Source organism: Lactuca saligna, chromosome 2 (genome assembly GCF_052625555.1).
Source record: "Lactuca saligna cultivar CGN05327 chromosome 2, ASM5262555v1, whole genome shotgun sequence".
NCBI lineage: Eukaryota > Viridiplantae > Streptophyta > Magnoliopsida > Asterales > Asteraceae > Lactuca > Lactuca saligna.
Genome location: NC_136418.1, coordinates 134,593,079 through 134,604,436, shown reverse-complemented (window position 1 = coordinate 134,604,436; position 11,358 = coordinate 134,593,079).

The window sequence follows — 11,358 nt, the reverse complement described above, 5'->3', positions numbered from 1 at the left end:
AAGTAGTTAACTAACATTATTGGGAGTTCTTCACTAGTTGATGGTAGGGTGAGGTCCGAAACCTTGGAAAGCCTAGGATGTGTTGTAGTGGGATGGCTTATGTTGTTTATCGATGGGTATTAATTTGAGAACGAGTATATAAGAATGGATAGGATAGATGCAGACAAGATTAATTACTTCGAGGACCCGAGATGATTCTTGAGGAATGTATGGATAGATGTGGAAGTTAGTATTGGGTCCATACTACCGGAAGCACAGGATCCATACTCAAATTGAGGAGAAATTTAGGGGATGCTAAGGAGCTGGTTAAGGAAGGTAGCACGGTTTGGCACCATGATTTATTGCGGTGTATTTCTGCATTTATCATTTTATTGGGTATGTCAACATAAGAATGCACAAAAGGGTTTTTGCAGTGTGGTTGAGTTGAGATGAGATCAAGGGTCTTCTTTCTTGAAATTAGTTAGGTCAAGTGCTAGCTGATTGTTTTAGGAACCAAGGGAAGTGAATCAGCAAGAGCAACTTTTGTGACCTCTGATGTGTCCTGACTAAGAGAATGATGCTTCTTATAATTATGAGTAACACTCGTGATAAATTGTTTGTTGGGGAATTTGGTGAGGCGTGTGGCAGTTCATTTGTTCTAGATGGAGAATTGGTGTGATGAGTCGACATAATTATTGTTTATGCATCTGCATGGGATTTTGAAGTTATGATTGAGAATTTTTCGAGGTTTCCATCTAACATCTGGGATAACTTTGTGTTCGCTTGATCATTAACTGGAAGACCAGTTTGGGATGTGGTATGTATGCAATGTCATTTGGTGGTAGTTCGAACCCTAAGTGAGGGAGAACCGACTAGTTTGGTTGAACGATAATTGCTATGTTTGAGTTTATGATTTCAGCAGAATAGGTCTTAGGGATTTTTTGTTCGGGTACGTGGAACGTCATTTAGGATTTGGTCAGGACGGAGGTGTAGAGCAAGTTATCATTGGATGTATGGTTTCAGGAATGCAAGAATCATCTACTCGGTAAGAAAATGTTGGATGAGGAATCTTGTTGTAGCCAGTGTTTCCTTTGAAAATGTTTTTGATTAGATCAAGAGGCATTGGGACACTCAGATTGAACATTGAGTGCTAGGGGAATTCCTCAACTCATTGTATAGATTGTTATCCTAGTTCTCGGGTGGCCAGTGTTGATCGGTAAATCATCTTTAGAGTTTGGTGTGTCTAGTCTCGCATGAAATTTTAGTGCAAGAAGTGTATTGGGTTATTGGGTTAGTTGTCAATGCATTCTTGATCAATGGTCTTCTTATTCACCATCAAAGTGGATGTCCTTCGAAAGCCTCGTGTTGTGTCAGTTGAAGATCAATGCGTGCATCAACCTATCGTCAAGTTCCATACACATTAAATTTTATTTGGTTTATGGTTATGTTTACCCTCAATTGTGGTGTGGAATTGTTGTTCGTAGCAGGCTCAAGTTTGGCAGTTACCCTTGAATATTGGAAGTTCAGATGTTGGGGCAACTTTGTTCAGCTTTCCTGTTTTGGTAGCATTTATAGATCACCTTGGAAGTTTCCCGAGCTGTTGCGAATTGTTGGAATCTGTTCGGTTTCAATCAAGGTGTGGGATGTTGTATCGATCGTTCATGATGATGTTTTTGTTAACAGTTGAGGTTCGCTATTTTGTTAATTATGTTAGTACCTCACCCTTTGGGTAAGGATGTGTGGATGAGAGGATGCAGTAGATCCAAGGTTGGGTATGTTTCTCCCCTTGGGGGCATACGTTGTAGTAGTGCCTCGATTCTGGACAGGAGGGGTACAAGTGGAATGAGTAAGATAACTTGAGATCTCATGATTAGTATTGTTGGCATGGTGATCATTTGGGTTATAACTTTTGAATCCGGACAAGAGTATGAATGTCTATCTCCTCCTCTTGTTGTGTGCGACCATGTTTTCGTCTAGTTTTATGTTGGTATCAGTATGTGCTATGTAAATAGAAGAGTATGTTCCATGTTGTCTTCGGATAGGATTGAGAGGGATACTGTTTGGGTTCCTACAAGTCGGTGGACTGTTGGTTGGGTATTTTTACGTCCCTATGGGGCTGGTTGCGATTCTTCATTATATAGATGTAGTGTCAGCAAGATCGGTTTAGTACCATGAGCTTATCATGTAGTGTATATCAGGTGTCACGGTGTATCGTGAACTAGTGGTTGTATGATTTATATGGGTAAGAATAGATGCTGTTTTAATTAAGGCTCTTAGGTCTCGGATCATTACCTTTATTGGCTTATTTTAGTGTTAGTGCATTGTGGGAGTGGGGAGATTCAATGACCAACTGGTTTGGATCATGTGAGTAGTTAAAGGTTTTTAGGAATGATAGTTGTACACCAGTAGTTGCTTTCCGAGTGTTTGAATTTCGAAATTTCGTTGCTTGAGGGCTGTTTGTCAGGAGTTCGTTTACCAAATACTAGGCATCGGATATGGAATCTCGAACCATAATTGACATGTGATTTGGTTGCAGCATGAAATTTTTTGGATTGACTCGTAAGGAAGTCGAACGCGTATTTGAGGTTGTTAGGTGCAACCTCTGAATTATGGATTCTGTGTAATTTGCTATCGGTATATTTTGAGCTTTCCTTCAGCATAGTAGAATGGTATTCCTAGTCAGGGATGTAACACCTATAAAAATCACAAGATATTTAAACTTTTTAAAACCAACCAAATTCACATATTGTCTACAATCATATTTTTCAAAACATTCTCAACATCAGAGTCTCCCAAAATCATAAGTCAAAACATGAGGATGTGTACGGTCATGCCTTCGCCTTCTCGTGGTCATCTGAAGTACCTAAATCATAACCCAAAACTATAAGCCAACGCTTAGTGAGATCTCCCAAATTACCAAAACATAAACATATAACAAATACAATAACAATATGTCGAGTTCAACCAACCATCGGGTTGGAATAACTCAGGCCCATTAATTATCGAGTTAGAATGCCAATACACTATTGGTACAATCAACCATCGGGTTGGAATACCGCACGCCCATCAGTTATCGGTTTGGAATGCCAATCTATAATAGTTTCTATCATCCTTGATATTGAATACCCTTGGGCTGATTGAACCATCGGGTTGGTATGCCCCCAACCCGTTGGCTTACCCACAAATAAGTAAACCCTCAGCCACTGACCAAATATGTACACATTTAACATATAATTATATAACAGTCTAAAGGAAGCCAAACAGATCTATATATCACTAAGCATAACATCATCATATACACTAGGATACCGATCTAACAGATCACTACAACACAATAGCATACATAATAGGATATTAGATCCAAAGGATCGTCCGTGGTGCCTTCGACCCACAAGTAAAGTGAGGAAAATCACCTCACAAAATGGAAAAAAGTTGAAGAGGTCACGACTCCTAATCTTAGCTCTCTAACTGACATCTATTCCCACCAAATGACCAATTTCCATCAAAATCCCAAAATACACAAAATACCCTCAAGGTCAAACTTGTCAAACTCGGTGAAAGTCAACTAGTCAAACCAACCAGGTCAATTAAGTCAACCCAACTGATCAACCCGACCAAATCAACTCAGGGTGCGTATGTGGGGCGTACTATGAAGTGGGTATACACGCAACCTCGCAGGTTGACCACCATCGGGGTGGTTAACCTCATACATTGGGCGTACTCCGAGTATGCGGGGTGTACCCTCAAAAGTCCAAAACTTCATTAAGAGCTTAATGACTTAAGCTCTTGCGTCCGTAATTCAGATCAATGGCTGAAATAATCTTATGAGTCATAAAGTCTCCAACTTTATGAATTAGCATGTCCAATAAGTGCTTAACTCAAGGTCTTATTCCGCTAAGACCTTCTAAATGATGCATGCATCAAAACTACCCATTTTTATGACTCGAGAACTCTCCTAGGGTCTGAAAGGACAACTTAATACATAAGATAGATCTATAAGCTAGAGGGATAAAGTTTTACTCTTTCAATTAAGACATCCAAATCTTGATCTATAAGCTAGAGGGATAAAGTTTCAAGCTCTACACATTAGAAAGGTTGCAAATGAGGTAGAAACTCCATATCCAAAACGCTTCACTTTTTAATATGAGCTTGGCTTCCTTATTTCTTTTTATAAGGACAAAACACACACACACACACACACACACTCTTAGGTTGAAATAGTTTGTCATGGTGAACTAAGTTGCAAAACGTCTCAAGAGGGATGGAGGCCGATGAGATGAGGGGAAATGAAGCCATAAGGGTGCTTAAATATGAGCTAAACCAAAAAAATTAGGGTTTAGAAATCTGGAAAGTACACCCAACGTATAACATGTAAGCCTAGTGTACTAGGGAGCGCACTAGTATGCTCCGCATACACACGTATGCATGGCGTACTCCCCGAGGCCAATTTAAAAAAGTGACACTAGGGCTCCTTTTGCACCAGGTACTAATATGTAACAAAATAAAATTATAGGGTTGAAATTAGAAGTAACTTATCATCAGGATGCTATAATTCTCCGCCACTTCATCTACACTTCATCGTCGAAGGTAGTCGCGACGAATAACTCAGGATAATGCTCCCGCATCTCCGAATCAAGCTCCCAGGTCTACTCGGAGCATCTCTGATGCTGCCACTTTAGCTTTACCAAAGGTATCTCCTTATTATGCGTGAGCTTCATTTTCCTTTCTAGGATATCCACTGTTTTCTCAGCATAAAGGTTCTTATCAACCTGAATATCATCCATGGAAACCACTGCCTCATCATTCAATATGAAGTTTCGCAACTACAAAACATAGAAGGTGTTATGAATCTGACAGAGCTCCTCGGGTAGATCTAACCTGTAAGCCATGTTGCCAACCCTGGAATCACCCGAAAAGGTCCAATATACTAGGGACCCAATTTCCCCCTTTTCCCGAAGCGTATCACACCCTTCCTGGGTGAGACCTTCTGGAGTACCATATTGCCGACTTGAAACTCCAACTCAAATCAACGCCTGTTAACATAGCTCTTATGCCGACTATGAGTAGTCTTCAATTTCTATATGATTTGTTGAATAAGATATATGGTCTGAAGGACTTCTTCTATCCTCTCATAACCCTGTGACCAAACTCTCCCTAACAAACTGGGGTATGACATCTCTGAGCATACAAGAGCTTAAAAGGCAGATCACCTGTGCTGGAGTAATAACTATTGTCGCAGGAGAACTCCATGAGAGGTATGTGGAGTCCCAAATCCTAACAAAATCAATAACAAAGTCCCACAACATATCCTCGAGGGTTTGTATTGTCCGCTCACTCTAGTCGTTAGTATGCGGATGATATGCAGTGTTGAAATGCAACCTGGTGCCTAGTTCCCATGGAACTTATGCCAGAGATGGGAAGTGAACCGAATATCTCAGTTAGAGACAATGGAAACCGGAACCCCATGGTGAGCAATAATCTCCCGGATATAAGCATCGACCAACTTTTCGGCCAAAGAGCTCACACGGATAGCCAAAAATTGGGCAATCTTGGTCAATCAGACCACGATGATCCATATAGCATTAAAACCCTTTGTCGTCTTTGACAACTTGGTGATCAAATCCATGGTGATCTGCTCCCATTTACACATGGTATAGGTCAAGCATCTCTTGACATACCAGGCTATCTCCCTCTTTATCCATAGACACCAGTAAATCAATCTTAAATCCTGATATATGTTATTAGGTCCCGGGTGTATAGAGAAGCGATACTAATGTGCCTCGTCCAACACAATCTGTCTGACCCCACAAGAAACTAGAAACTAAACCCAACCACACTGGGTCAACAACCCTCGACTATCCATGAAGAATCTTTCACTCTTACCCCTTATCCTTTCCTATTTCCAGTTCTCTTTATTAACTCCCTCAAACTGAGCCTCCCCGATCAATCCCAAAAGTGGAGAATCAACAGATATCGTCATACACATATCCCCATCCGAAGACACAACTGACTTCTGACTCAACTCATCCGCTATCATGTTTTCTTTTCCCAGATGCTAAAGGATCTCGCAGTCATAATCCTTGACCATGTCCAGCCACCTGCAATGCCTCTTATTCAGGTTCGGATGGTCCATTATATATCTCAAAATCTTGTGATCCGTGCAGACAAAACAACAGACCCCATACAGATAATGTCTCCAGATCTTGAGGGCAAACACCACTGCCCCTAACTCCAGGTCATGCGTAGGATATATAGTCTCATGTGGGTTCAGCTACCGCGTAGCATAAGCAATCACTCACCCTTTCTACAATATAACTACCCCCAAACCGGTGATGGATGCATCACATAATGCCACAAATTCTGGACTCCCTCTGGGAGGGTCAATACCGGGGCCTCACATAACCTCTGCCAAAGACTCTCAAATGTCGATTACTGCTTAGGGCCCCATCAGAAATCCACCCCCTTCTTCGTCAGACGAGTGAGGGGTACCACCATCTTGGAGAAGTCCTGAATAAATATTTGATAGTACCCGACCAAACTCAAGAAAATCCTGATCTCTGACGGAGATTTCAAAACCTCCTACTGCATCACAACCTCAATCTTGGGTAGATCGACCAAAATCCCATCCTGGTTAACGAGGTTCCTGAGGAACAATACCTCTCGCAACCAAAACTCGTACTTTTAAGCTCTTGAAGGTTTTCCTCATGTTTCTCTGTGTTCTTGGAATACACCAATATATCATCAATGAACACGATAACAGATCGGTCAACCATCAACATGGATACTAGATTCATGTGATCCATAAATACAACAGGTGCATTGGTGAGCCCAAAAGGCATGACCATAAACTCCTAATGCCCATAACGAGTCCAGAACACAGTGTAGAAGCAAGATGCAGCCCCCAGCGGATCAAATAGGTCATCAATTCATGGAAGGGGATAACGGTTCTTCACGATTAAATTGTTCAAATCCGGGTAATCAATTCACACCCAGTGCAAACCATCCTTCTTCTTGACGAACAATACCGGTGCTCCCTATGAAGAACTGCTCGGTCTGATGAACTGCTTGCCTAAAAGCTCCTGAAGCTGAGATGACAACTCCTGCATATCATGTAACAACATGAAAATTTAAAACAATTTTTCATTTTTCAAAACAACATAAAACTCATACAATATTTTCAAATCTCATGTTCATCAAATATCACCAAAAAAACATATCCCAAGATCACAAATACAATCCTCTGTTAGTGTGTACGGATCATGCCAGCGCCTTCCTACGATCCTCGCTAGTACCTGAAACACATAACACATAACACTGTAAACATAAATGCTTAGTAAGTTCTCCAAAATACCACATACAACACATAAGCCACTCGAGGCTATAACTCGGTATGACCCTCCGGTCAATGTGTCTCAGCGGGACCATCCAGTCCTGTAGCTCGTTGGACCCTCTGATCTGGTCTAGCTCGTTGGACCCTCCGGTCCGATCTGATCGAGAACCCTCTAGCCTCATGAGTCATTGGACCCTCTGGTCCGGTCTATATAACACATTACACATAATCACAAATATACACATACACATAAGACCCTCCGGTCTGCACATAGATACCACTCTAGGTAATGTATAGTGAGAAGACTCACCTCGTATGAAGACGGATAAAATCTCGTGCTCGAATATCCCGACCTAGCCTCCACCTATCAACAGGATAACATCTCTAATCAAAATCCTCTCATGTTCTCATCTCTAATAATGGGTAGAAGACCGTTCTACCCCTCCCTGACCTCTCTTGAATCAGCTCGACGAAAACCCTAAGGTCAACTGAATTCAACTCTAGTCAATGGTCAAACTTTGACCAAGCTCTTCGAGTGCACTATTGTGACTCGACGAGTCCATGCGTGTCCTCTTATTCCTCATAAATCCTTACTCGACTCGTCGAGATATCCTTTTACTCGATGGGTTACCACATGTCACGAATCGCGAGGAAACCCGACTCGACTCGTTGAGTCTCTTTATGAACTCGGCAAGTTCCCTCCATGAAAAACTCAAATGATAATCTGAGGTCAGATCTGTTTCTCTAGCTTATAGATCTGACCTCCTAACATCCAAATATCACATAAAGGTTCAATCTTTAAGCTCATGCAACACTCATATATCCTTATTTGATGAAATAGCTCCTAAAATGGCAACTAAGGTCCACAAATCCAAAATGACTGCATAAAACTGGAAGGTTGGGACTCTCTGGACCTCTCAAGGTCAAGATCTAATGCTTATTCCACATTGGGACTTCATATACTCCATAATCCTTTGAAGACAAGGTTCAAGAAACCTGGATTCAAGAAATCTACACCATACAGAAAGAGGGGGTCTATTTGTTACCTCAAACTGAAGCTCCTTGCTCCAAAATCTCATAATGACAACCTACTTTGGTCCTTCTTGCTGAAACCCTTCTTTCCCTTTGCCTAAATCACACCAATAAGGCTCTTCTCTTACTCTCTATGCCCTCTGGTTTGAAGGGATTTCCCAAGGGTGAAGGTGGCCGCAAATGAGGGCCATAAGGTCCATTAAATAGTGCACAAGCCCAAGAATTTAGGGTTTTTGTCTACAGCGCGGACTCGTCAAGTCAGCCTGCCGACTCGTTGAGTCCATTCATTAAATCCAGTCAGCAATCACGATCCTACTCGACGAGTTTAAGCAACAACTCGTCGAGTTCCACTCCTTAACACAAAATAATTAGTTAAGATAGGATACTTGGAATTCCGGAAGTTACATATAAGGTATTGCTAAGCGGTATGGTGCCTTGGCAATCAGGGCTGCACTTGGCACGAGATCAATCCTGAACTCAACCTGCCTCTCAGAAGGCACACCGGATAACTCCTCCGGAAACACATCAACAAACTCCATGAAAACTGGAACCTATGAAACTGAAATATGATTCCCAACTCGAGTATCAACCACATAAGCCAAGTAACCTGCATACCCATGTTGAATACTAACGAGCCCTGGTTGTCGAACAAAACCCATTACCAACCTTGGTGGCCTTTTCATAGGTAACCACTTCTCCCTTACTTGGGGTTCGAACTACCACTCACTGGCCCTCACAGTTAATCATTGTGCCAAACCTGCTCAGCCAATCTATACTTACCATCACACATACATCTCCAATATACAACACCGATACACGGAGGATGCGGAAGCCCCGTGTTCGTTGGTGATAGAAACCCGCAACGGACACTCTAACTCCCCAATAGGCATATCAAACTTCCTACTTAATGATTGAATCGCGCCCAAGTCAAATAACACAAGAGCATGAAAAGATTTCACTAAAAACATACCTATTAGGAGCATATATATGATCATAACAAAAAACATAATCAACAAAACAATAAATAGAAACATACCAGTCATAACGTTTAGTGCCGCATTGGCCTCCTCTACCGTAAGCTGGAAAGCACAACCTCGAGCCCTCGGGGGCTCCTCCCTACCCTGACTACCATATGTGATCCTTAGTGTAGCCGGCACTGGAGCGTGCGTTGTCCTGGTAGCTAGCAAGGGGCATTGAGCCTTCATATGGCCCACCTGATCATAATGATAACACAACCTAATACCGGAAGCTGGAGCCTACTACCGGCAGTCCCTCGCAACGTAGCCCTGCTTTCCATATTTGTGGCATCCCGCAGAAGATTAAAAAGCCCCATCATGAATGTTGCCACATTTCCCACAACTATAACCCCTATGACTCCCAGATCTGGTATCAACGGCCCTGAACTGCTTCAGTGCCGGTTGCGACTATGCCGGGGTCGGTCTCTGCTATCTCATTTGAAGCTCCATCCTAATCTCACACCGCCTGGCGACCTCCTGTAACTCCAACAATGAACCATAATGTTGAGTGGATATAAACTGTGTCATGCCCATCTTGAGCATGTTTAAGTAACGGGTCATCTGAGCTTGCTCAGAAGTAGAAAACTCAGGATAAACCAAGGCTCGATCCGTAAACATCTTGGTGATCCCCGTCATTGACCCTGTCCCCTATCTTAAATCCATGTATTCTTGGGCCAACCTCTCATGATCCACCAGCAGAACAAATCTAGAACGGAACATTTGTGAGAATTGCTCCCAAGTCACTACAGTCCTCTGCTCAGGAGAATACGAGCTAGTAACAAGCCTCCACCAATCCTTCACTCTGGATCTAAGAAGGTTTAGAGCGCACCTGACCCTCTGATTAGCTGGGAAAAAGCAAGTGAAAAGGCATTCTTGATGTAAGACAGCCACCTCATAGCTATGATCGGGTCTTGAACTTCATCAAAATTTGGGGGCTTCATATTATTGAAGTCCCGATACTGAAAGGCTCTCCTAGAACCAATCCGAGTAGCCGCAACGGCTGTGGCGGGTACAACAGCAGTAGCCTCAGGCAATACGACATAACGCTCATCAAAATACTCCACCATGGCGGTATTAATAGACCCAAACATCTCTCAAAAATGTGCTGGAAAGTGAGAAAAAAATGTCTTCCTGGAGGATCTCCCTTACCCTGTCCTCGGACACAGCCGACCCATTTTGATCACCTGTCCTGATCCTAATCTTCATCCTGCCATGAATCACTGAGTTATCACCACACTAAAAATGAACTACGGAGATATTAGATAAAACACATATCATACCAGGGGAACCAACTCCCAATAATGCCCTAGGGGTTATGACTTCCCTAATACGTGTACGGGTCCTGTGCTTTCAGTAGCACGAGTCCATACTACCTTCCACACCTATCTGTATTTGTATCAAGGATCATCATAACAACTCTAAGAATACATACTAGGATATGCATACTCTCAATCCTCACTCCCTAGATGAAAGCTAAACAACACAAAATTAGCTGACTACCCTACACAACTCATCCATGAAACTTCCACCAACCCTGCATCGCTTTTTTATGCTAATCATACATAACACTGGTTCCTATAGACAGTCGAATATCTAATCCCACCCTATGCCCTTCATAAAAAAAGAATAGTAAATAAGCCAGACCAAACATTCCCAGGCTATAAAATCTTAGTTATGTACAATTATGATGCATACACAAAGCAACTACATTAATGATGTCAATTTAATATATAAGGAAAAACCTATGCTATCAGGCATCATATAATTAGGAAATTATATCATACAATCCTGAAGATCCCTAGCATATCACTAGCATGATGCACAAACATACCACAATGTCAAATAGTAATGTGGTAATTTAGGATCTACTTATTGGCTACGGATGATTGTACACATCTCATCTTCTTTAATTATTTTGAAAACAATTTGAATATCATTTTTTTAAAAATATGTTTTCCTTAGTTTGAGACTGGATTCACATGAGTGTTCCTCCAATTCACT